This window comes from Canis lupus, chromosome 27 (assembly GCF_003254725.2).
Source record: "Canis lupus dingo isolate Sandy chromosome 27, ASM325472v2, whole genome shotgun sequence".
Classification (NCBI taxonomy): Eukaryota; Metazoa; Chordata; class Mammalia; order Carnivora; family Canidae; genus Canis; species Canis lupus.
The window spans coordinates 31154788-31182238 of record NC_064269.1 but is presented as its reverse complement, the minus strand read 5'-3'; the positions used below and the strand labels follow the sequence as shown (position 1 = coordinate 31182238).

The window sequence follows — 27451 nt, the reverse complement described above, 5'->3', positions numbered from 1 at the left end:
GTTATGGGAAAATCCACTAAACCATCTTCTAGACCATGAAAGTTCTTCAGGAAGTTTCAGACAGGGGAAGAAATGACATGGTTTAAGAAATACTCCCACCCACCCCCTTGAATATGGCAGTTTGGCATTTTGAATATCTTAAGGTAAAGGGGTTTGAGAAAATGGCTGAAGTAGGTCATTCTGACCTTCCCAGCCCTTCTCTCCTAAAACAGGTCACAAAATCCTCATGTGAGAGATACCCTCCCTTCACTAGGAAGAAAGGAGTGTCCTTATCTCTGAAGACAAAGGGACACTGAGAGGAATTGGAACAAATAGGCCTTGTGAAGTTTCCCCGTTTATTATACTTATCCCATACTCTTTGTTCTAGCATATTCCTCCATAACTGGACACTCTTCATCAAACCTAGATAAAAATAAGGTCTCCTTCATTTCTTAATGAAGGCTTCTACTTCATTAAAAACTTTTATTAAATAAATCTGACTTTTCTCCTATTAATCTTTATCATTTTAATTTGCAGACCAGCCAGAGATGCTAAGAAGGTTGAAGCAAACGTTTTCTGCCCCTACACTCCACAGACACTATGCTCTCACCAAAACTGCATGATGTATATCACATGTAAAAATTTATCCCGATTTGATAGGGAACATTTTTTTTACACAATTCTTTTTTTTTTAAGATTTAATTTATTTATTCATGAGAGACACACACAGAGAAAGAGAGACAGAGAGACAGAGACAGAGACAGAGACAGAGACAGAGACACAGGCCGAGGGAGAAGCAGGCTCCATGCAGGGAGCCGGACCTGAGACTCGATTCCGGATCTCCAGGATCACACCCTGGGCTGAAGGTGGTGCCAAACCGCCGAGCCACCTGGGCTGCCCACATGCAATTCTTAGTTTAGCAGTGATCTCTCATTAAAACCCTTTTGCCCATAACTTCAATTTTTTCTTGCTCATTTTTTACCTTTTTCTTTTTAGATCAACAGGATTCATTCTGTTAGTTGTCAGAATGGATTTTTTATTGTATATGTATATGGCATATTTTTCCTCTAGACCAAAATAAACATACACCTTGCATTTATGTTGTCAGTGTCAAGTTCTAACTTAGAAACCATAACGTAGATCTATTCTATATCTTTAAAAGAAAAAAGTCATAGGTTAGGTCGTTTGGTATTATCAATAATATGAGACATTATTCCCTAAATTAACAACTACATTTGTGTTTCTTTTTATAAATCTGATACATGTAGTAATACTTTCTATATACCTGCCTAGATTATTTTAATTGAATATCTTTTTAAAGATTTATTTATATGAGGGGATCCCTGGATGCTCAGCGGTTTAGCACCTGCCTTTGGCCCAGGGCCTGATCCTGGAGACCCGGGACTGAGTCCCACGTCAGGCTCCCTGCATGGAGCCTGCTTCTCCCTCTGCCTGTGTCTCTGCCTCTCTCTCTCTCTCTCTCTCATGAATAAATAAATAAAATCTTTTTTAAAAAAATATTTATTTATTTGAGAGACAGAGAATGCATGAGAGGGGGAGAAGGGCAAAGGGGGAAGGAGAGAGATAATTTCAAGCAGACTCTGGGATGAGCGCAGAGTCCAATGAGGGGCTCAATCTCAGGACCCTGAGATCAGGATCTGTGCCAAAACCACGTCAGACATTTAACGGACTGTACCACCGAGGCATCCCTATTGTAGTGCTTGTTGGCCAATTCCCAAGTTAAGATCATTTTACATATTAACCTAATGCTACCTTTACCATCTCAAAGAGGCGCACTTTAATTTTTACTGCAGACACAAAATTCAGTTTTAAGATAACCAATACACTGACTATGCTAGTACTAAAGCATCACTTCATTTATGTAAGGATGCCCATTGTCATTCTTTCTGTATTTCCTATTGACTTTGAGTATTACAGTATTCATTGACATATCAAAAAAGTTCTATGGCTTCTTAATAAGAAATCAAAATATTGCATGAGTCAGTCAGTCCCTACGAACTTTCAGAACTTGATGTCAAAATCTAATCCACATTTCAGACTCCCAGGATAAATTGTGCACTTTATGTATAAGGTATATTTTGAATACTACAAAAAAGTCTCCATTAATTGACCTCAACAGTAGGGAAGACTAAGATGCAGAAAGAACAAGACAGCTTTTCTGATTGTTATAAATTTTGTCAAAAGTTTTCTATATCTTTAAATATAGAAATTATTTCAAATCAGCTATAATTCTATTTTAAAATTTGGCTGCTGCTATGGTATAGTAAGTACATACTAAACAGTCACAAGGATTTTCAGTAGATTTTTACATGGTTCTTTTAGAAAGAAGATACATACATGCACATACATATGCATAACTCCCACCTGAATTCTACTGGCATTGCTCTATTTTACAAGGGCGCTTGTTTACAGACAACTCAGTATCTGTGAGTAATAGATATTGCTTTATTGTTAAAACCTATCAATCTTCAAGGTTCCCCCCACAAAATTAAAATAGCATAAAATGAATTAATAATTAATCTTCAGTTTATATCATTCTGATTCATTTAACAATGAAATAAATTTCAACATTGAAACAAAAGATCACCTAGGTATCCAGTTAGGGAACATGAACAATATCTGCTTTGTTTATTTCAAAGCAAACAGTATTTCGTATTCAATTAAGATACCACTAGCCCAGGGATCCATGCCAATAAATTAAAGTAAGCCAGCAGATCTTCTACTTACCTACTAGATCTCTAAACCAAATTGTATTCTCATTTATGGGAACTGTCAGTAATTATGGCAACAACATACTTCATCTCTACCACTAATTTTGCACTGACTAAAATCATTTCAGAGAGTTTGTATGCACACATTCCATAGTTTACATAGCACTTTCACATGCATTATTCTTAATTCTTGTACTTTTGTTACCTTATCAAAAATTATACAATAGGGTTACAGCAGTCACACAGTGCCTCAACCACTTCTCAGTACTGACCTTGAACATCAAACCAGTAGAAATCTCATTACAATAGCCCTGATTCACCATCAAAGAACAGAGAGATGGATGAGGAAAAAAAATACAAATGAGGGGAAAATATGAATTTTAAAAATTCATAAGTTCTGTCAGTGAACAGTGTCAAACATTCGTTGGAAGTCTGTCTCATGTGAGTACTTAAGGGGAAAGGAAAACTCCTTTGTCCCCTTCCAGGTTCTTTGGCTGATCTAATAATTAAATTGATATAAAACAGATTAACAGGAAAATAATAAAATTAATCCACACATATGGAAGCTCACAGAAATAAGAGTTTCAAAGATATAACCACAAACAGGCAGCTTTTATATCTTTTAGACAAAGAAACAATACATTTGTGAACTGATAAGATAAAGGGGTTTGGGCTTGGGGTAGGAAATCAGTAAAGAAGTAGTAACAAGGTTTATTTATACAGCCTTCTCAGGCTTGAATTCCTTCTTTTTGGCAATAAGGATGCTTTTTACCCTCCAGGTGCAGAGAGGGTATCCTTCCATGGGGAATTTATTTCCTGCTTTCCGAGGGCAAAAAGTGTCAGTGTCCTTCATGCATGGGCTATTTCTTAAGTAACTTTAATTCACAATCATCGATATGCCAAAGTAGTATATTTTGGGGCAGCCTACCCTGAACCCATCAGTATGCTGACTGGTTTGTAAAAAATGTGGAATTCTCCCTTTAGGTTGTATTTGAGATATAGATACACATACTAAACAGAGTTTGCCCTTAGGTTAACCTGTACAGATCTACTATACTAAAAGCATACAAGTAACACAGATCTATGAATAAACACAAAACACAGCATAAATCTAATAGACTCATGTATAAACAAAAGATCAGAAGACTTTAATATGATGGCCAATGAGAAGTCAGTCAGTCATAAAAACTGAATAAACAGAAAGGTTTCAGGAAGTAAAATGCCACTTCATTTCCAGTAAGGTTAGAAAGGATTTTAATATCTGAAGATAATTCCACAACAAAAATTAAATAGCCTGATAAAACAAGAAGGATTGTTTCTTTCACATGAAAGACAAGTTGAGAAAGAATACAAGCAGAAAAACAGCAAGAAACAAGAGGGATTATTGTCAAGGATGATAGAGTGATGGGGTTTGGGAAAGGAACTGAGAGTTTCATATTCACCTATAGGATAGAAAATTCAGTCCCTGTGGTTAGTAGGAAAAAAACATCTTAAAAACAAATCACCTGGAGAAGGCAGCACCGGCTCAGTAGAATTCAAGTATGTGCCAAAGTCCAGTAAAAGAACTAGAACAAAAGTTCTACAGTGATATGTGCCAGGTGGATTTATGAAAAACAGTCAAGAGGGAAGTGCCAGGTTTTGTCAAAAGCCTATTTGTTTGTGGAATGACAGCAATGAATGAAGAGAAATGTATATCTATGTATACACATACATACAGGATATTTTCTTGCTGGACAAAGTGATACAGTAGGCATTCCTCTAAACAGTGAAACGGCAATAAGAGGCAGGTTTTGAAGTGACAATGTAAAGCTTTATCTTTCAATTTATTTACTATAAGTTGGTGATTAATTTTCCTGCCTCTCTTTGCCTCCTAAAAGAATGAATAAATAAAGATTTACTAAGTGCCTGTTATGAAATCATATAGCTGTTCTAGAAGCAGAAATAATTTTATTAATGATGGAGAAATAAAAGAGAAAAAAATCTCTTCAATTCAAACTAAGTAAATGGAAAACCATTTTTGATTCCTGAGTTAATCGGTTAGAGAGGACTTATCATACGCGAAACTATTTTAAAGTTTGTTGCATATATGACTCCTCAGATTTAAATTATTAAATAGATAAGAAATTCAGATACTGCAATTCAGTAAGTGATATTTTTTTCAGAATTTGAAATTTACTAGCTCTCTTAAGTCACCATTCCACTCAGGAAATCTTATTAATTTATATAGTCAAATTTGAATTATACACAAGTAACTACAGTTTTACTGTTTAAATCTCACAAGGTCTGTGGCATCTGGGGTTCTGTTTTCTTGGCGGATTTAACTCCTAAACACCTAGGGCTGTACAGAGCTGGGTTTGCTATAGGAACAGTGATCCCAAGTAGGAAATTCTCATTATACCCAATTTGGCCAACTAGCAAAACACTGTGTGTGTTAGTGTGTGTGTGTGTGTGTGTGTGTATGTGTGTGCATGCATGTGTACACATATATCTATCTACAAATAAACAAATCACTACCCCCACTTCATCATTCTGCTTGTATTCATCCCTCCTCATTTCTGTATTATATTTTAAACATAACTGAAACACCTTAACATTTCTTTCAATGTTTGTAGAAACCTACGGGTTTAACTTTACAACAGCTGATCCACTGTCGCGGCTTATGTAAATTACACAAAGTATATGAAATGTTGACTCAGTAAAACTAAGAACAGATAAGCACAGTTTCCTTATCATGGTGTTTCTATAGGTTTTCTTCTCTCTCCTCTATACTGCTTCAACAAATGATGAAAAGTTTACAACTGCAGTACAGGACACTAACTCCCCACCAAATCTGATTACATTGGAAAAGCTTAAAACTGTGAAATGAGTGGGGCGCCTGGGTGGCTCAGTGGTTGAGCATCTGCCTTTGGCTCAGGTCATGATCCTGGGGTCCTGGGATCAAGTGCCTCATCCAGCTCCCTGTGGGGAGCCTGCTTTTCCCTCTGCCTGTGTCCCTGCCTCTCTCTGTGTCTCTCATAAATAAATAGGTAAAATCTTAACAAAACAAAACAAAACCCTGTGAAATCAGTAAACTCCTGCTTGTTAGCATGAAAGGAAATAATCCACAGATTAAAAGCACTGATGTAGCTAATTCTACTAAATCACTAGTTTTGCATTCTAACTACTTGCTTTTTTGTGATGGAAATTTAACTGTTGTCTAAAGTGTGGGCAACTGGTAGTAAGAAAAACACAGGTGACCTAACCTGGAAGAATCATGCCAACCATAAAACTAAGCAGACTATTCATCCCTATGGTAATACTTCTTAAAAGTGACAGAGAAGTCAATCCATAGATTCCATTTTCAAACCAGAGTGTGTATATACATTTATCATTTATACAGTAAACTGCCAAATTAATAACAGTCCAAGAGATGAAGCTTAAAGAAACTACAGCAGTGGCCCTTTTAATAATACTGACTGCTAATGCATGGAAAGGTAATCTGTTCCTCAGGCAAAGAACCACAGAGGATGTTACAAAAACACAAAAATAATCAGGAACATTCTCCCAGGTGCTGAGTCATTAACTGAATTTGAAAGGTCAGGCATTCTCCTAACAGCACCATATCTACTTGAGGAGAGTATATACCTTTTGCATGAAAATACAAGTCTGATATTTATGCTTTGTGACTTGAATACAAAAGAACCTTACAGATCTAAGACTTCATACTTTTGTGGGATTTTTTTGTACGTAGTTCCTTTAATTGTTCCCCTAAACTTTGCTTTTGAGCTCTTTGCTTTGCAGGTGGCTCTTCTAAGGAAACTCTGGTTTGTCCACATACTCAGATTTGTTAGAATCTTCTGCCTCATATTTATAGGGCTTCTTAGTGCACATAAAGTGGGTCCCAGGCTTATAGATTTGAGGTGAGCCTGGAGATAGCCCTTCAAGGAATTATTTATTTCCCTAGCTGCTGGGAATACAGTCAGCAGACAACCTTGAGCAGTCAGCCTTTGGAGGGACTGCCTCAGCAAGCTACCATCCCAAAGGTGATGCCCTTTCCAGGGAGGCCTACCAGCAAAGAGTGATCAAGGTGCAGGTAGAGATACCTGGCCATTTCACTCCAAAGCAGGACAACTTTTACAGGCCACTTTCGCTCCAAAACTCAAGGTGTGTGTATCAACAATCTGTGTCATTGGTCGTACAATATGACCTGATTTTTCCCTCTGCCTAATCATGCCATATCTAAGATTCTAAATAAGGTCTACTAAAAATAGTCATTTCAAAGATACTAATTCCAGAAACAGAGCACAATGTATTTTGATATCAAGCTTTGGGAGTAAAATATTTAAACCAATAAAAATATGCTAAAAAACACAATTAAAAAAATAAAAAGACAAGCCATGGATGGGAATATTTACAAATCCTCTTTCTTTTAACATTTCTTTCAAGGCAAGTATACTGATGACAAATTCCCAATGCAGTATTGTCCTGGTTTTAGCTCAGAAAGTCTTTATGTCTCCTTCATTTTTGAAGGATGATTTTAGGGATACAGAATTCCACGTTGGTGACTGGAGGTTTGGTTTTCCCATAACTTCAATATTTCACTTTATAGTCTCCTCATGCCTAAAAGGTTTTTGAAGAGAAGACCATCGCATTCCTCCATAGTTGAGATACTTGGTATGATGTTAGCCACTGTTAAGAATAAAAGCACAACCTTTCCCTATAGCACTTGATTCCATATGCCAGTTTAACCGATACATACTCCAAACACTGAGCTAGGGACTTAGAAATGATCTGAAAAATACAGACTCAATAAGATAAATGAACGAGGCTGTTCATGTCTACAGGAAGCTTAGAATTCAAGGGCTTTAAGTTAGAACATTCTGTTTTGTAAATGAAACCATGAAGTTTTTGAGGGCAGGGACTTTATTGTGGCCTCCTACTGCTACTCAACCTTTACATTTGCTTCCTGGGTTACTAAGGAGAATTACAAACTTGACAACTAGTGATCTCTAACAGTCTCTGACTGTTGGTCATCAACACTTTATCTCTTTTTGATTCCACAACATATTCCCCATAGTAACCACATCCTTAAGTTATAATATAGCACGCTCCTCTTTTCCTTCACCCTTCCTCAGAAAATAATTATACTACCCATATAATGAAAACAATAGAGACAGACCGCATGACCTCCCTTATCTACATGTAAATAAAAAAATATTTTTTTAAGAAAATCTTTAATAGCACAAAAGATCTATTAGATGTTAAGTATTGTTTTAAAAAACAGATTCACAAATGACAAGCTTCCATACAACATTTCAATATTCCATTTATTCATTTCAGAAATGCACCTCAGGTAGAAAGTTCAGTCAACAATATATCTTATAGTATCTTAAAGGCAGGTCTTTATATCATCTGGAAATAAATCCTTTTTGGATAGAATAATCAAAAATGTTCTGGGCAACTGTTATCCAAGTTTTTCACTGATTTAATCAAATCCCCTAAACAGAATCTTTGTCCTCTTGGAAATATTTATTCTCTTTTCAAAATATTTTTTAAGGGTTAAGTTACAAATATAAAACTTTAAAATAAGCTTTTCACCATTTTAAATGTTTCACTCACTAGGGTTTCTTCACCTCATGCAAATTTCACCCTAAAGATTCAAAGAGCTAGAGTATTTTCCAAATAGAAACATCTTTTTTCTAGTATTCTTGCATAAAAAGATTTCATTGCATTTTATGTAAGCATCAGTGATTTCAATCATACCCAAACGGACAGCAAGAAGCCACTTGATGTGCTGTTATCTAACCCCTACAGCTTGTATGCTCACACTCTAAAATGAAAGAAAGAAAATAAAGTGTGCCAGTGTGTAGGCAAAAGGAAGCTGAATGATTAATCACTATATATTTCTGTTCTTTAAAATCTGATTTTGTAGCAGAATGTTTTCATCATATCCATAAAACAGAAACATACACTGAAAAGGTAAATGTTTTAAGTGCTTAATACTTTTTTGTGTGTTGTTTTTGCAAAGATAAACAGTTTAAATAACTGCCTACTTCTGAGAGTAATTAAATCCAAAGTTAAACTGTGCATTTCATAAAATTCTAACCCTATTCTCAGAAACACCTCAATAGTGACCAATTAATCCATCTCCATAAGTCTGTAGTAACTTCAGTCAGACATGTTGACCTATCTCTATGTTTAGACTTTCTTGTGTTAACAAAGATGGCCAGTGTATCAAAGAATCCACAACTACACACAATTTCAACAAGAGACCTGATTTATCAACATGGTATTTTGTTACAGGCTTACCTATACATAACTCCCTTTGGGCTTGATCTCATGATCATGACAATGATCATAACAAATTGCGGGAGGAGGATAAATCAGCAATGACAATAATTATTTAAGCACATATTTATGCTCCATATCATCCATCCTGAGCACTTTCTTTCTTTTTTTAAGATTTATTTATTTATTTGAGAGAGAGAGAGCATGTGGGACCAGAGGGAGGGGAGGGGAGAGAGAGAATGAATTTCAAGCAGTCTCCCTGATGAGTATATAGCCAGATGCAGGGCTCAAACTCACAACCCTGAGATCAAGACCAGAGCCAAAATCAAGAGTTGGAGGCTTAACGGACTGAGCCACCCAGGTGACCCCATACTGGACATTTTCTGTATGCTATCTCCTTTAATCCTAATAATTCTGTGATGTCAGTAATAGTTATACCCATTTTACAATCATGAAGTTTAAGGCTCATGAGGATACATGCCCAAAATGTTATAAATGTTTGATGGCAAAGACGGTGATCAGGCTTTTTCCTATAGCCTACAATCATTGTCTAAGTAAAAAAAGCAACTGATAAAAGCCCTCTACAATTAATTGTTTCTTTAGACTGGTCAATTACCTTTTTTGGGAAACCAAAAAAATGACTTACAAGTGGAACTAAGTAAGCCACTTGTTTACTAGGTAAGAAACATTTCTTAAAATTACAAAAGAATATGCCTTGTGATTGTATTTAGAGAACACAAGGATAGTTGCTAGATGACTCAGCCAAGCAATAAATTCTAGGTGAAAGTGGCAGCAGAATTAAAACTGTTGAGCTGGCAGTGGAGATTAAAAAACAGGTCCCTGATAGCTGTAAAGGACCTTGAACACCACCCCCTCAGTCACTCCACAAAGAAATAAGTACATTGTGTGAAAAAAAAATCACATTTTCTTCTAGACTAAGACACAGATATAGCAGCAGCAACATTTGACAAAAGAGGACCAAATCATCTAGCTACAGAGCAATGACCGCCACACTAGAATCCATAATACCTGAAGACAGAGTGTAGAAAGATAGTAATTTTACTATCATTTTACCGATTTACTACTATCTTTCTCTCCCAAGATGTAATACTCTCAACATAGTTACTAGAAAGAAGTATAATAATCACATTTGCTAAATAGTATCCAGGCACCTTTAAAAAGCCTCAGGGTACAATTTGGGAAACTCAGAATAAAAGGTTATGTGCAAAAACCTAAGCCCAAAAAGAAGTAAGTCATGACATGTGCCAGGTGAGTTGAAGAAAAAAAAAAAGAGAGAGAAAGAGAGAGAGAAATAAAGGAAGTTAAAAGACAAACGAAACAAAGAAAAACTGATGGAGTTAGAACAAACGCCCATTCAGTTTTACTCAAGCCTCATACAGCAAGGCATCCAGAAGAATGGCTAAAACTCCAGGGAAGAGAAAAAAATCAGAACTAGATTTTTTTTTTTTTCCCACAGCAAGAAAGTAAAATACTGAATATAAAAGCACTGGAAATATGTAACAGGTTTCCAATAGAAAATACATGTTTAGTAATCCACAGATTAATAATTCCTCCAAATACAAATTAAAGTTTCCTCATAAGAAATTTTTAGTTCTAAAAATGCCAATACTTTGAGAGCCATCTTATTGGTTTTGCTTTCTTTCCTCTGCCATTTCTTCCACTTTCCCCTCTTCTTTTGTGCTTGCCGGTTCTCTCAGAAACACTATGTAAGATAGCACTGTCTTCCTACTGTTCCGCTGGTTAGGCTACAGTTACATCCAAAAATCTCATACTTAGACAGATTCTCTGCACATAACTGTTAATTGCCATTTAACTCACTGACAGTTCACAGTATTAATACCTACACCTTACATTTTCATAAGACACTTACATACCCATCCATGATCTCAATTTATTCTCACAACATGTAATCTGGAAGGTAAGCAGAGTCAACAGCCCCATTGTTCTTATTTTAAAAAAAGGTCACCTGACACAAAGAAGTCAGGTAACCAATAATGGGCATGAAGGTGGAGGGAGCTCCAGATTCAGCCTGGGATAGCTGCATTTCACAGATAACTGTAGTATCTCTCAGAACACGTACAAATGTTAAAACTGCCTAAGGAAGAGCAGATGGCTTTAAGTATATTAATTTTTCTACAAATGGACTCACCTCAAAAATGGAAATATGCTCTAATTCTTAGGCTTCTACTTCAGTCCAATGACAGCTGTGTTAAAGATACCTGTGAATGAAAATTAAATTTCATTTTGAAGCACAGCATGAAAGCAGTAGTTGCTTTTGCTTAATACATATATTTGTTCACTTTTACTTAAATTTTTTGTTCTCTTTTTATGTAGCTTAAAAATTATATGAATGGAAAAGATAAAGAGAAAAAAATCATCAAAGGTCAAATATTATGATGGGCACACTAACATGCCAGCTGATTTAATCTTTGCAGTAACTATGAGAAGCATTTAACTTTTAAACAAACTAAAATTCTAAGACTTATATTAAGATTTGAACATACCAATGCCTCAGAGTTACTTTATTTTGATTTTTTTTACATTTACCTCGCATATCACAAACTATATATGAAATAGGCATTTTCAATTTTTTCCTACTTGTAGTTGGACGTGTATATTCAGCTCAAAGTCTAAAAACACATAGTAATCTACGTATTTAAAATACAGACCACTGCTATGAGTGCGTGTTATTAAATAGCATATCTATGTAACTGACAATATTATAATATATACATTGTAAATAGGCATCTATCCATTAGAGCATTAAATAATCCATATGGTGAAATTTTTTTAAAGTTAAATAACAAGACAAAGAAGTTGTACTTTAAAAAAATGATCTCTAAAGAAACTAATTAAATTTTTAAAAATGATCACTAATACCATATAATGCTTAAGAACTAATAATTTCAGTATGGTCTTCTTTGTCACGTGACTCTAACAGCAATGAAAAGGGTCTTTGTAGTACAGGAGTTCAAATTCAAATCCCAACTCTATATCAGCACTTCATTCTTCTGTTCAGATCCTCATATAATATAATCTCACTTGCCTAGAGGCCATACATAAATGACAACATCAGCAATGTCACAGAGTAAATTAAAAAGTTACATGGCTAGTTAAATAGATGCCACATAGTCTATGTGCTAAACTTCTCCATTTCACTCAGAAGATGCCCTCAAGCTCAGTTTAAATCTTTCAAAATCTTATTTTAGAAAAAGTTCAAATGAATTTAGTAATCAAATCAATCCACAGCAGGTTAGAAGCACTGGTCAGATGCATTCAATCTGAATTTAAATTTATTTAATTTATTATAAATTATTTAATTGCATTAAATCTAGGTTTGCTAGAGGTAACAGAAAGGAATGTCAGCAGAAAGAAATTGGTAGATTATACTACCAATTTCTCTATAACAAGAGAAATGAGACATACAATGGGAAGAAAAATTCGTAAGGCATCCTAAAAATATTTGATACAGAACCACAGGACTGTGCATTATATTACACCATATTACAATCCAAGTAGTATGCACAATGATATATTATCTTCTGTTTAAGAAGAAAGTACTTGATATGTGAAAGAAAAATTACCACCGTAAGAGTTTAAAAATAAATAAATAAAATTCTAATATTTAAAGAATTATACTCCCCAATGACTCCTATTAAAAACTCAGAAAGTGATAAAGAATCAAGTATTTACTCAAACTTTTTAATATAAACTGTTCAATTAGCTAAACAAATAATAGTTGTAGGGAAGTTTTTCTTTATAGATAATAAATCAATGTAAAGTAGCAATTAAAATAACATATTCTGCAACTCCTAATGAATTAAAAGTATCTACCCATAACAGCTACTAGTATCAAAAGAAGAAAAAAAAAAGAAGAAGAAGAAAAACCACCACATATTATGTCTCCTGAGAAAAGAAGAAATATCATTCATATATTAGGAAGTAAGAAAAAGAGAGAGAACAAAGGGAGAAAAAGAAATAAGAGAAAGGAGGAGGGAAGGAGGGAGAGGAAAGAAGGAAGGAAGAAAGGGAGCGAGGGAGGGTATCTGAATTTAAGCCTCTGATCCTTCTACCACTTTTTAAAAAACATATAGGAGAGAAGGACATGTTAAACTATACCATAGAGATATCATCCGCAATACCTAGAAAAACACATATTAATAATTATAAAAGACATTATTTTGACACTGAATCATAAAAAGACTTATAAAATCATTGGCAAATTGAATATTAATATTTAACAATACTCAGAATTAACTTCGTTTCAGCTACGATAAATATGGTCACAAGATTTTAAGAGTGTTTTTATCTGTTAGAATAACAGACTAAAATATTTATAAATACATTGGTAAAACTACCTGCTTTGATTCACACAGGAGGGAAGAAGTGGGCAGATGGATGAACTAAGATTAGCCAGAGTTAATAACTGCTAAAGCTTGATGTTTGATAGTGGCTACATAGGAGTTCATTCTATTATTCTGTCTACCTTGTATATGTGAAGGTTTCTGAAATAACAGTTTAAAAAATATATATGAGGTATACAGCACATCAAAATAAATGGTACTTCAAGTATTGTAACAGAAGTACTTTTAAGAATTTAAAAATTGGGGATCCCTGGGTGGCTCAGCGGTTTAGTGCCTGCCTTTGGCCCAGGTCGTGATCCTGGAGTCCCAGGATTGAGTCCCACATTGGGCTCCCTGCATGGAGCCTGCTTCTCCCTCTGCCTGTGTCTCTGCCTTTCTCTCTCTGCCTCTCTCTCTCTCTCTCTGTGTCTCATGAATAAATAAAATCTTAAAAAAAAATTTAAAACTTCACTACATGTTCCCATGACAGAAAAAAATGTTTTAACAAAATAATAATGCTAACTAATGTCTCAGCTAGTAGGTATTTGTCTCAATTGTCTAGCTAAAATATTATGTTCTGTATGTAAGCAATGATCCACCTCATTATTAAGTACAGCTAGTACATTGAAAACAGCAATTTCTCTGAAAATGGAAAACTAGTGACTTTAAAAATATAAGCAAACTGCCAGACTTCAGATTGTTTACATTCAAAGTTTTTCATTCACTTCATCTGGCACTAGGAAGGCTCATGTTGAGCTAGAGGAGTGCACAGTTTGGCTCAATCCTTCCAGTTTGGATAATAAGTGTGTAATTTAAATTATTGTATGATGAATCCTGTTAAGTGAGAAACAGTTGTATTCAACACAAAAGGTGAGAAGAACAAAGGCTTTGAAACTCAATTTTTGATCCATTGCTTATGAGTTTCATATCACCTCAAGGAGGTTCTAGTTCCTTCATCTGCAAAATGAGAAAAATAATTTCTTCCATATAATGTTGTGATATATGGATTTGGTTATAATAGATTCAATATATTTTCATCTTTTATATAAAGAAGTGGGTCCATACAAACACATTTCCTAGCATTGTTCTGTTAGTGTTTCACAGTAGCTAATATTCTAATTGACTACATCCAATTATTATTCGGCTACTTAATAGTATTGTTATGCTACCTAATATTAGACTCACTTCTCTCCAAATGCCAACAGTATTTCCCATTGGTATAAATAATAATTTGGAAAACACATATATCTGATGAACTAAGAAACCCCTTTATACATTGCAGCTATGAGTGTCCTTTATGTAATCAACAGGACAAGAATTTGCCTGTAACTTTCGTTTATCTAAGTTGTAAAGATTTTGGACATACAATATTGTTACAAATGTTTAAAGACACATTGCTTTCAGTCACAGAGCCAAATTTAAGTTACATCTGAAATATATTGGTGTTTGAAGGGTAAATCCATACTAAAAAATATCAAAGTAAGTCACTGAACTAATGCTTCTAAAAGAAAATTCTTACCCTTGAAGACAAAGTATCAACAAGAATGGGCTTCCTTCCAAATCATCTGATGCCCTAGGGCATTTTGCATGTACCTTAGAGCACTTATCTTGTTACAACTTATCATGTTTTATCAGTCATTTCTTTACATTCCAACTACGGGATAAACTATTCCAACTGTGGGGCCGTATAGTTGGAATATGAGCTTCAAAAAGACAAAGGGCTTATTTTCTTTTTGTATCATCGGCATCTGCAAAAAGACTTATTTTCTTTTTGCATCATCAGCATCTGCATAGGGAGTGCCTGGCAGCAGCAGGTGCTTAATATGCATTTGCTGTAACATACAAGTATACATACCTTCATTCTCTAAGGAATTCTAGATCAAATCATTAAATACCCCTTTGCCATATCAAATACTCCATGATGGGACTGAGCCTAGCACACCTGAGACTAGACCCTAAGAGATTCCATTGTGGTCTCAACCTCACTCCTAATTCCGCAGAGGGCATATCTACTTCAGATCACTCAAATTCAGCAGACTATATCCCTAGGTTCCTCTTCCAGGCATAGCCTACAATCTGTAAGACCAGCTAACACTTACTTATGTGTAAGGTCCTACAGTAAACACAGCATATACCTTAGTTCATGCGTTCCTTGTGATGACCTGGGAGTAAGTGTTAGCATTATTCTCATTTTATAGGTTAAGGTGAAGGCTTAACAAGGTTATGAAACATGTCCAAAGTCCCAAGGTCATAGAGCACAGTTAGGATTTGAGGGAGGTCTGTCTGAATGTGGTCCATATTCTTTTTTTTTCTTTTTTATTACAGATTTTATTTATTTATTTATTCATGAGAGACACACACAGAGAGAGAGGCAGAGACACAGGCAGAGGGAGAAGCAGGCTCCATGCAGGGAGCCTGACGTGGGACTTGATCCTGGGTCTCCAGGATCATGCCCTAGGCCGTAGGCGGCGCTAAACCACTGAGCTACCGGGGCTGCCCTGTGGTCCACATTCTTAATCACTGACTCCTGAACAGAAGACTACTAGTAAACAAAATTTTTCAAAAAAAGAAAAAGACTCTTAAAGTCCCTTGAGATGCTTTAAAATGTTTTTAAATAAGCTTTTAAAAGCGACATTAGTTTCCTTTGGGGAGTCCTTCATTTTTCTCTTAATTTTGTGACATACAAGGGCCCTTCCATTCAGAGCATATTAACCAACAAAAACTACTCTAAGATGGCAGCAGAGTTGAGGATTAAAGTCGTGATTACAGAAAAAAAGATCCGAGCAGTCTAGAAATCTAGTGAATAAGAACAGAAAAATAATAAAAAGGAGAGATGCAGAATCTAATTGTAGAAAGGGCTAAATCACTATTGATGACTAAAATCTCTACAGAACTTAAAGCTACAAAGCACATATGAATACACACACTAATTCACTAAACAGGGATTTCCTTTTTTTTTTTTTAATTTATTTTTTATTGGTGTTCAATTTACTAACATACAGAATAACACCCAGTGCCTGTCACCCATTCACTCCCACCCCCCGCCCTCCTCCCCTTCTACCACCCCTAGTTCGTTTCCCAGAGTTAGCAGTCTTTACGTTCTGTCTCCCTTTCTGATATTTCCCACACATTTCTTCTCCCTTCTAAACAGGGATTTCCTAAGGTGCAAAGCTGCACCAGAACATAGATGTCATGTAGATTTGACATGGACACTTTCATTAGAGCCAGCAGAAATAGTATAGGCTAATGAGTAAGACACTTTTTTCCAAGTTAAAATCTCAGCTTTGACAATTACTGCATAGTTTTAGGAAAAGCACTTCTCAACCACTCTGAATCTTGTTTCCAGGCATGTAAAATAGAAAGAATACCTCCTTTGTAGCAAAATTAAAAGAATAACATGCTGTCCAAAGCCATTAACCTAACAATACCTTTGTGGACTGGTAATGACAGGACAAAGGTAACATCCTTTAAGGCAACAAAAAAAAACAAAAAAAAAAAATGGTATTTTTAAAGACCTGGATATTCAAAAGTAGCAAAAGCAAAGAACTAAAAGCAATTAGTAAGCTGTTCTCAAGCTTAGATTCCCAGGCAGACCTGGACTACCTATACGGGGGTCCCTACCCAGAAAGGTCTATCTGAAAAACTGTTCTTCACCAGGGCAGGCTTTAAGAGCAAGCAATGAGGCCGGTTAGCACATACTTTTTTTTTTTTTTTTTTTTTTTTAAGCTCTGTGTCTACCATGGCACCTGAACTCATGACCCCAAGATCAAGAGTCACATGCTGTACTTATTGGGCCAGCCAGGCACCCTGGTTAGCACATCCTTTCTAAAGTGTAAAAGCTACTGGGAAACTATTAACCACTCCCAACTTAGATTAACCAAATTGCTTTCCTGACAACACCATGTTGGGATCAGTGATCAGTGACTGTCATTCTTAAGGACTAAGGAAAAGTTTTCACCTAGAGCAAAGGTGAGCCAGAATGGAAATAGTACTTGTAACAAAAAGAGCTGTCCTCTTCCTGTTTCATCCTACGAGATACCCTGTGACACCTCCTTCTGCCTCCTTCCTTAGTTAATTAATCCTTTAAAAACTGTTATTAAATGCAAACACCGCTCAAGGCCCGAGGCATACAAGGATGAACCATGAACAGAAGAGTGAAGGCAAGAGATCAGTAACAGTAACAATAACTAGAATCTGTTTGCTTCATGCCAGGCTCTTCAAGTCCTTCCCACTTTTAATAACTTAGTTCTCACAACAAGTCCACAAGGTACGGACTAAAGAAAACAAAAACATTCATTTGGGGAATATAAATAATAGTGAAAGGGAATAGAAGGGAAGGGAGAAGAAATGGGTAGGAAATATTCAGAAAGGAAGACAGAACATGAAGACTCCTAACTCTGGGAAACGAACTAGGGGTGGTGGAAGGGGAGGAGGGCAGGGGGTGGGGGTGAATGGGTGACGGGCACTGAGGGGGGCACTTGACGGGATGAGCACTGGGTGTTATTCTGTATGTTGGAAAAAAAAAAAAACAGAAACATGGAGAACTGTAATAACTTGCAAATCTATTCAGCCACTAAAGCAGTGAAGTTGGACTCAAATCCAGGCAGATAGCTAGTGTGATAAATGCAGGAACGCCAGTTATGGGAACATCCTGGCCTCAGAATTTAAGTAAACTGGATGAAGTTAATAAATATGTTTTAGCAGCATCTGGGTGGCTCAGTGGGTTAAGCGTCTAACTTCTGATTCTGGGTCAGGTCATGATCTTACCACGGCAGACTCGGCCCTCTCCCTCTGTTCCTCCCCCACTTGCTCTCTCTCTCTCTCTCTCTCTCTCTCAAATAAATAAAAATCTTTAAAATGAGCAGGGCAGGGATCCCTGGGTGGCGCAGCGGTTTGGCGCCTGTCTTTGGCCCAGGGCGCAATCCTGGAGACCAGGGATCGAATCCTACATCGGGCTCCCGGTGCATGGAGCCTGCTTCTCCCTCTGCCTGTGTCTCTGCCTCTCTCTCTCTCTCTCTGTGTGTGTGACTATCATAAATAAATAAATAAATAAATAAATAAATAAATAAATAAATAAATAAATAAAATAAATAAATAAATTAAAAAAAAAAATGAGCAGGGCAGCCCGGGGTGGTCTCAGCGGTTTAGCGCCACCTTCAGCCCAGGGCGTGATCCTAGAGACCTCGGATCGAGCCCTACATCGGGCTCCCTGCATGGAGCCTGCTTCTCCCTCTGCCTGTGTCTCTGACTCTCTCTCTCTCTCTCTCTCTCTCTGTGTGTGTCTCTCATGAATAAATAAATAAAATCTTTAAAATGAACAAATAAATATGTTTTAAAGTCTTAGAAATCCTTAGAAATACACAAAAAGAAAGTAAACAAAGACAGGCCTCATCTTTAAAATTTTCATGAACCATACAGATAACAGCTCAGGTTCACTATCTCTTGCAGAAACGTCAACAGTTGTTACATTTGGTTTCACTCATTCAAAGAAGTTTAAAAACAGTACACAGTGAGTGATGAGGGCAATACATTGCCGAAATGAAACCAGTTAGCATTATTAAACTAAATTACAATCATAACAAAAACTGTGATCACATCATAAAATATCACAAAGCCACTCCAGGAATGAATGAATGGCTGAAAGGTAAGGCCATTACCTGTAACACACAGGTTTTCCATGAGGTTACACATCCAACTAATACTTTTATTAGAGAAGAAGCATCATCACACAATCAGGCCAGTAAAGGTCTTTTTGAGGTGAGCCTGCCCACACCAGTTAATTAACCAGATGTTTCATTCAGTGACACATTTAATAGATAAGTTATTTTTTCTTGAAGCAACAGTCTTAAGGAGACTTTCTGGAATTAAACTGCCCTCAGTTCTACCATGTAAAGAGATTAGTCCTATAATACATGCTATCCTGCTAGTCAATCCTCATTATCTGGAAGCATAACTAAATATTTACATCAGTTCCATATTCTTGTCTACCTAATAAAACCTTCTCTTTGGTTTCCTAATTTATTCAAAACTGAACTTGATCTTCCCCACAAAACAAGTTTACTCTCCAAATTTACTCATTTATTTTAATGCAACTTCCTTTCTCCCCATCACTCAGCTTGAAACTCTAGTTGTTACTGACCTCCCCATCTCTTTCACTCTGGATCTCCTCATACCAGGATTATCAAAATAAATTTAAGTGGTCTTCCTATTTCAACTAACTTACCCTTTTTCTAAGACTGAAAATTTACTCTTAAAAAGCAACACTTTTACTTTGCTTTCCTCTGTCCCAGAACCAACGATGGCAACATAGAAGATCATATAATAGAAGCAACATTAGGTTTAATAATCAAGAAGCCGGGGTAGCCCGGGTGGCTCAGCGGTTTAGCGCCACCTTCAGCCTGGGACCTGATCCTGGAGACCTGGGATCGAGTCCCACATCGGGCTCCCCGAATGGAGCCTGCTTCTCCCTCTGTGTCTCTGCCTCTCTCTCTCTCTCTCTCTCTCTCTCTCTCATAAATAAATAAAATCTTTAAAAAATAATAATAATAATCAAGAAGCCTGGGCTCCAGCCCCAATTTCTCCATTAATTAATCTGAATGATTCACTTTGGTTTCCTTATCTAGAAAACATGAGTCCTAGGCTCTAAGAGCTCTGCAATCTCTTACCTTGAGAGCAACAAATCTCTTGTTTTGGAATCCATGATCTAATTCCAGGAATACCTGAGCTAATCAATCTCATCTACAACTATCCCCCAGCAAGTATTCTCTGATCCAGCTACTCTCTGCATGCTCCCAAATATGTCAGTCATGCTTATATTGTACTAATTCCTTCTCTAAAATGACTTCACCCTTCTCTTACCAAAAACAAACAGGAATTAAACAAGGATTTTTTAAAAGATTTTATTTATTTATTCGAGAGAGACAGAGAGAAGCAGAGACACAGAGGGAGAAGAGGCAGAAGGAGAAGCAGGCTCCCTATAGGGAGCCTGATGCGGTACTCAATCCCAGGACCCCAGGATCACAACCTGAGCCAAAGGCGGATGCTCAACCACTGAGCCACCCAGGTGCCCCCACAAGGAATTTTTTATACAAGGTTTTAAACAAGGAATTATATTCTTTTTTGTCCTTTTCTGACATTTGCAAATTCTTTACAGTCACTCTGTGTTATGTATGTACTAAATGCTCAGCGAAAAAAAAAAAAAATCCTAAACCAGAGCTAGAAGGTTAAATTAACTCAACATACAAAGCCTAACCTAGTAATCATCAATAATATATCATTTTTTCCCTAGAGATTTTATTCATTGTACACATCTGGCCCTGTTAACACTAAAATTTAACCTATGTAAGCTATGGCTCCAATGAAAGGACTCAATAGTTAATGAACTGATTTTATTTTGGTTCTCTTAAGTGCACAAATTTATCAGTACTCAGCTGAAGTGGATATCATATATAGCTAATGTAGTTAGTGAAAGTACCTAATCTTAGTATATCAGTAAATTCACTCCCTGTTTCCTAGAAACTCAACCAATTTTTAAAAATCAAACCAAATTATTTTATGAACAAGTTTGTTCCAATAATATAAATTCAGTAATTTTATAAGTTAAATTATTGTTGTGAGCTGATCTGAGAACTTCCCCAATTACCATCTTCAATACTGCACTGATAAGAAAGTGTCAGTTGATGAAATAATAACCAGGGAGGAAAGTGCAACCCATTCTCCATTCCCCCAGTGGTCATTCAGCTTGCAGAATGGAGAAATCAATGACCCAGAGATATCATACAGACCTGATTTTTATATACAACAGAACAAATACTCATTTACAGAAAAAAATCAGTGCCCCATAACATACTAAAAAGAGCAAAGAATGCACTATCAGAAGGTTTGTGCCAAACTCTACCACTTATTAACTCATAGCCACAGCAAAGTCTCATAAACTCATGTCCTCAGATTTCTCATCAGCAAAATGGGGGATCATCATAATACCAGCCCTGCTTACTATATAAGACCTCTGAGGCTCAAATAACATAATTATGTAAAAGTGTTCTGGTAACTGCAAAAATGCTTCACAATACAAATTATTATGTAAGCAATATTCATAAGTCACTCACTCACCAATTTTAAGCATTTATTATCAAATAAATTTACCTAGTAGGAAAAGTAAAATGACTAGAGAAGAATCATCCTTAATGATACCAATTTTCTAAGTCTGGGTTTTTATACATCTTGCTCTTTAAAGTAGGACACACAAAACTCTACGCAAACAATTTTAGGCAGTTAAGTGTCTGAACACCTTTTCTGAAAGATCTCTAGGGAGAGAAATTCCACAGCTCTCTTGGTATTTTTCCCTCTGGAACCGAACAACTCAAATCAAGTATAAAAAAGTTCCAATTTTTTTCATCTGATATAAAGAAAATAAAATACACCAAGTTGGTATAAAACAGAATAACTGGCTATAAAAATTCTATTATACAACAAGTTTTATGGCAGAGACAAAATATCCAAGGTATAATGGACCTAAGCTTTTTCTCTTTCATCAAATTTCTCCTTGCAGAGGTGGAAACATACCTTGCCTAAACAAAAGAAAAAAATGCAGATCAAGTTTTCTTAAATTTCATAATGGAACACTAAGTATGACACCTACCAACCTATATAAAACAAGGTCTTCTTTTCAATCCATATCACACAACATCAGAACTTCATACACTTGTCAAATGTTAACATTAAACTCCTCACAAAAGCAAATATTAAGACAATTGATACTAAAAAAAATTTAAAGCTCATTTTGCCAAATTTCACAAGATCCATCCCTGAATTCTCTTGGAAGAGCTGAGTGTAACGTACCTGAAATATAGTACTTTCATTGTTACCAGGATGTTTTTATTACTTAACTATTTATGGTTATGCCTTAGGCTCTCACTGAGGGACAACATAAGAAATTCTTAAAAGAATGTTTTTCTTCTGGCTTCCAAACTGTCCAATATGTTATTTCATACATCTTTTAGTAAGATATCTTCCTATAGCAAGCACTCTCTGTCTGCAGCACTTCACTGACAATTCACAAGTTACAATTTATTGAAATTCTTATTTGCTTGTCTTTCATCTCCCCTGGACATTAAATGTAAGGGCAGAAACTATATCTTATTCAATACTATTTCTCAAATACTGAGGACAGTGCCTAACACATAAGGGAGCTTAATGATCATTTATATAATGATTAATCATATACTTCAATTTTATTTTCTTAGGACATATGTTCAGTCCTAAATACAAAATAATCTCCTTTAAAAAAAAAGAAGCCATATCTTCATTTATCTTCTCCATTCTTCTTAGAACTAATAGAGGAATTAATAAATATCTGATGATGAAGATGACCATGACAACAATGATGTCAGTAGTAGTGGTGCAAAAACAAATTATCCTCATCCAAACAACAGAGAACAAGCACTTTGTTATTCATTAAAATCAAATACAAAAATAGTAAGCAATCATCTTTGTATATTAAAATTACAGATCCATTATTTTCCTTTTTTCTAAGTTCTCCAACATTGGTTAGGAGATTTTACTTATGCTCTCCTACACCAGTAAGCCTAAAAAAATTCAGTTCCTCAAGAATCTAAACTGGCTATAGTAATTCATCTAAGAAAAATTAATCACCTGCCATAGAATATTTACATTACAAAAACCTCAAGCTTCCGCCTTTTGCCCCCTATGTCCATGATTTCAGAGGATAACTTTCCTTGGTTTCCTCCTGCTGAGGATGACTGCTTGAGGAATTGGACTCTATCTTTCTGAACCTGCTGGGTGCTTGGATGAAGATAAAGAGAAAGCAGAGAGCCAAGAACGACAGTGATCTCCTCCTGGAGAGGACACACCTGCCATTCTGGTGCTCAGTGTGCATTTGCCATGGCCCTGCCCTAATTCCAACTCCAGTTTTAGGTTTTACCTGGCAGAAACAATTATTCTTGATTAGCAAGCCTAGCTTTACACAGTATCCTATGCCAGACTACCCAATGCACAAAAAGAGAGAGAGAAAGAGAGAGAGAGAGAGAGAGAAAAAAAATATTCCTATTTATACATGAAACTAAAGTTTATCACAATCAGGAATGATTTGATCCCCTAAGCAATCTAAGTACTCAATGAAGATAATACATTGAGAAGAAATTCCTTTAAGTGCATCTATCAAGATAAGCTTTCCTCTTCAGTAGAATCATTTGGTTTGTGCTCTGGATAGGTTTCACTTCCCCAGAGAAAAAGTATTTGGAAAGTATACATCATTATGGCCTAAAATGGCCCATGCCAGAGTCCAGATATAGGAGCAGATGAAAAGGTGTATTCAACACCTAGAGATACTCACTCTAGCACCCAGATTCAAGAAGCCTGAACCAGTGACTACTTGCTTAACACGACAGGATGCCAAAATAGGCCAGCAAGAATGAAAATAGGGATCCCTTTCATTACCTTGTTGAGTACCTGAAAGCACAGCTTTGCTCACGACATTAAAAAGAAACAGATTTCTGGAGTTGATGTGCATTAAAGTGTTGACTATTTGTATAAGCAATTTTTAAAAGCATGTTTTAGAAACATATCTACCTATTTAGATATTAGGCTTAACTCAAAAAGGAGTATCTTATATAACAACAGTCCTCCTTTCTTCAGCATCAAAAGGATTCTCTTTCTGAACCCTTCACCTCAAATAAGAGTATAATTAGAGAATAAAACTCTTGTTATATTAGACAGTAGATGTTGATAATAAGATCCTGAACTCCGCTGCTTTTCTTGTCATGAGGACCAGATCCTTGGCATGACATTCAAGATTCTGCATTATAAATTTCAGCATTCTAGCCTCTACTCCAGTAATCCCATTATTCATTCAATCAACAAAAATATACGAAGCTCTAGCAATAAACAAGGCTAAAATGATCCCAATCCCTAAAAGTTCCCATTAAAGTGCCCTCCAGGCAAACTAGTCAATCAGTGTGTCGAAAACACTCATTCAGCAAATATTGACTGGATAGGTTAATGCTGGGCACAGTTTAAGACACTCCTATAAAGAGACAGCAATAAACAATGCGGTAAGATTTCTTTCCTTCACAAAGTTCACAACCTTGTGAATGAGGAAATGTACCTGTCTTTTCAGGTACTTTTCTGCTATGTTCATGTCAATTCCCCCTCCTCCTCTGTATCTCTGGACATCTTCCTTTCTCCTTAGTACCAGTCCTACTCCATTTATACCACAGTTCAGATAACATGTTAACTGGATTGCTGGTGAATAAACAGAGACTAAAGCAAGACTTAAACCTGGATGGTATGGGGCAGTAGCCAGCTAAATTTAGGAAATTAAAGAGAATTGGGGGGGGGGGTGCCTGGGCGGCTCAGATGGTTAAGCATCTGCCTTTAGCTCAGATCATGATCTCTGGGTCCTGGGATTAAGCATAGGGTAGGGCTCCCTGCTCAGCAGATAATCTGCACTTCCCCTCATGCTCACTTGCTCGCTCCCTCTCAAATGAATAAATAAAATGTTTAAAAAGAGAGTGTGTTAAAGGATTGTGGGCAGGATTTTAAAGCCAAGACAAACAGTCAATATAAGAAATCTGTGACTAGGCCTGGGATAATTACCATACAAGCAAAACAGAAACCCAATTACCAGACTGAGGCACAAAGTTAACACAGAATCAACAGCAACAGTATTTGATATCAAGTAAGAAGCTAATGAGTCAAGGTTCTTAAAATTCTCCAAAGGACAGAACTGGCCCTTCAGGACTGGGCTGAACGTTTAAGCAGAAATCAAATACTCTCAGCAATTAAATTAAAAGGAATGTATCTTTGCAAACCATATATGTGATAAGAGGTTAATGTCCAAAATATATAAGGAACACATACAACTTAAGAGCAAAAAATAATCTGATTTTTTAAATGAGCAAAGGACCTGAATAAGCATTTTGCTCAATAAGACATACAAATGGCAAACAAATGCATAAAAGATACTTAACATCACTAATCATCAGGGAACTGTAAATCAAAACCACAATGCGATATCACCTCACACCTGTTAGGACAGCTATCATCAACAAGAGATAACAAGTGCTGGCAAGTGGATAGAAAAAAGAGAGCCCTTATTCACTGTTGGTGGGAATGTAAATTGTTACAGCCATTATGGAAAACAGTATGGAGGTTCCTCAAAAAATTAAAAATGGAAACACCACATAATCTAGCAATCTCATTCCAGAAGCAATCTCTCCTGGGTATATATACAAAGGAAATAAAATCGGTATCTCAAAGAGATACACTCTCATTTTCATTGTAGCATTATTAGCAATAGCCAACATATGGAAACAATCTAAGTGTCCATCAAGGGATGAATGGATATAGAATGTGTTACGTATATATACACTGCAACATTATTCAGCCAATGGAAAGAAGGAAATCTCGCCATTTACAACAACATGAATGAACTTGGAGAATGTTATACCAAGTGAAATAAGCCAGGCAGAGCAAGACACATATTGTATGATCTCACTTAATATGTGAAATCTAAAAAAGGCAAACTCATAGAACCAGCAAGTAGAAAGGTGGTTGCCAGAGGCTTGGAGAGTGATGGGTAAAGGGGAGATGTTGGGTCAAAGGATATAAACTTCCAGTTAAAAGATGAGTAAGTTCTGGGGACCCAATGTATGGCATAGAGACTAGAATTAGTAATACTGTTTTGTGTACTTGAAATTTGCTATGGGAATAGACCTCAAGTGTTCTTGCCACACTGAAACAAACAAAACAAAAGGTTAACTATGTGAGGTGATGGATGTGTTAAATACATACGATTTTTTATTTACAATTATACCTCAATAAAACCCAGGGAAGAGGCAGCCCAGGTGGCTCAGCAGTTTAGCGCCACCTTCAGCCCAGGGCCTGATCCTGGAGACCCAAGATCGAGTCCCACATCAGGCTCCCTGCATAGAACCTGCTTTTCCCTCTACCTGTGTCTCTGCCTCTCTCTCTCATTCTCTCTCCTCTCTCTCTCTCTCTCTCTCTCTCTCTCTCTCTCTCATGAATAAATAAATAAAATCTTTGAAAAAAAAACCGGGGGGGGGGGAGAAATTTAGGAGTTCAGAATCACAATTTTTATTACAATGAGGCCTCAGATTCTCCAAGAAAAACAGTAACAAAGTCTCTAACTAGAAATTACAGATAACTAAAAAGCATGATGTAACCTCTCTTTCCTCATAAATTTAGTCAGTGAATAGAGAAGATGGGTCAGAGAAATTATACTCCAATGGTGGAGACATTAATAGTGATGTTGGTTGTGAAAAAAGTTAATAGTAGAAAAGTTAAATTATAGTAACAATAAAAATGTCTCTTTATATTTTTATTGATCACCTAAAATCTTAAAAAATACATCTGAATCTACTATCTTGTTTCATAAGATTCTATGAGGAAGGCAAGGCAATCATTATTTTTCTAATGACATCAACAATATTAGTTGCATCACAACATCACTGAAAGCATTTGTAGGATAAGCATCATTTATTGATGGCACGTCTTACAGAAATGTTCTTCAGGCTATAACTGGATCCTTAAGAAATCAGGATATTTCCCAGAGCAGCAAATCCAGTGGCGAACAAGAGACCTCAAGTGTGGGCTAACAGGAATTTAGCTTTATTTAGAAACATTTATATGTTTCGAATACATCTCAATAAAGTTCTCGGGCTTTCTCTGTCACTTTCAAAAAGATTTTTTTTCTGCTTAAATAAAATGTAATTGTAAGAATGCTATTATTAATGCATCATCAGCACAGAACGCAAAGCTAGTGTTATAACAGAAGACTTAGAAAAATGAAGCTCTGTGAAATGACCAGGTCTTTGTTTCTTTTTCAGGATTCTCTCTTGATTTTTTCATATAACGCCAACTCCATTTGAGACTTGAAAGTAAATCATAACAGATACACATTCTAATGCCATTATTCAAATAATGCATACTTAATATTATACTATAATCCAGGCACAAAAGCACAAGTACCATCAGATTCAGAACATATATATCCACTTGAGGGAGACTCCGGATGCTCATTTGTCTTACATATATCAGAGAGTGACAAAAAGATAAAAGGTACTAAAA

At 36.1% G+C, this 27451-nt stretch overlaps 1 protein-coding gene across 5 annotated transcripts in view; it reads right to left on the bottom strand.

Moving 5' to 3' along the window:
- Positions 1 to 27451, bottom strand: part of EPS8 (epidermal growth factor receptor pathway substrate 8) — a 176585-nt gene that overhangs the window by 107700 nt on the left and 41434 nt on the right. For 2 of the 5 annotated variants that reach the window (XM_025455208.3, XM_049102980.1), the window contains exon 2: positions 11149 to 11218. The exons of the other annotated variants lie outside the window; for them this stretch is intronic. The gene's annotated coding sequence lies outside the window, so the exon portion shown is untranslated. The remainder of the gene's footprint in view (positions 1 to 11148; positions 11219 to 27451) is intronic. 5 annotated transcript variants of the gene reach the window in all.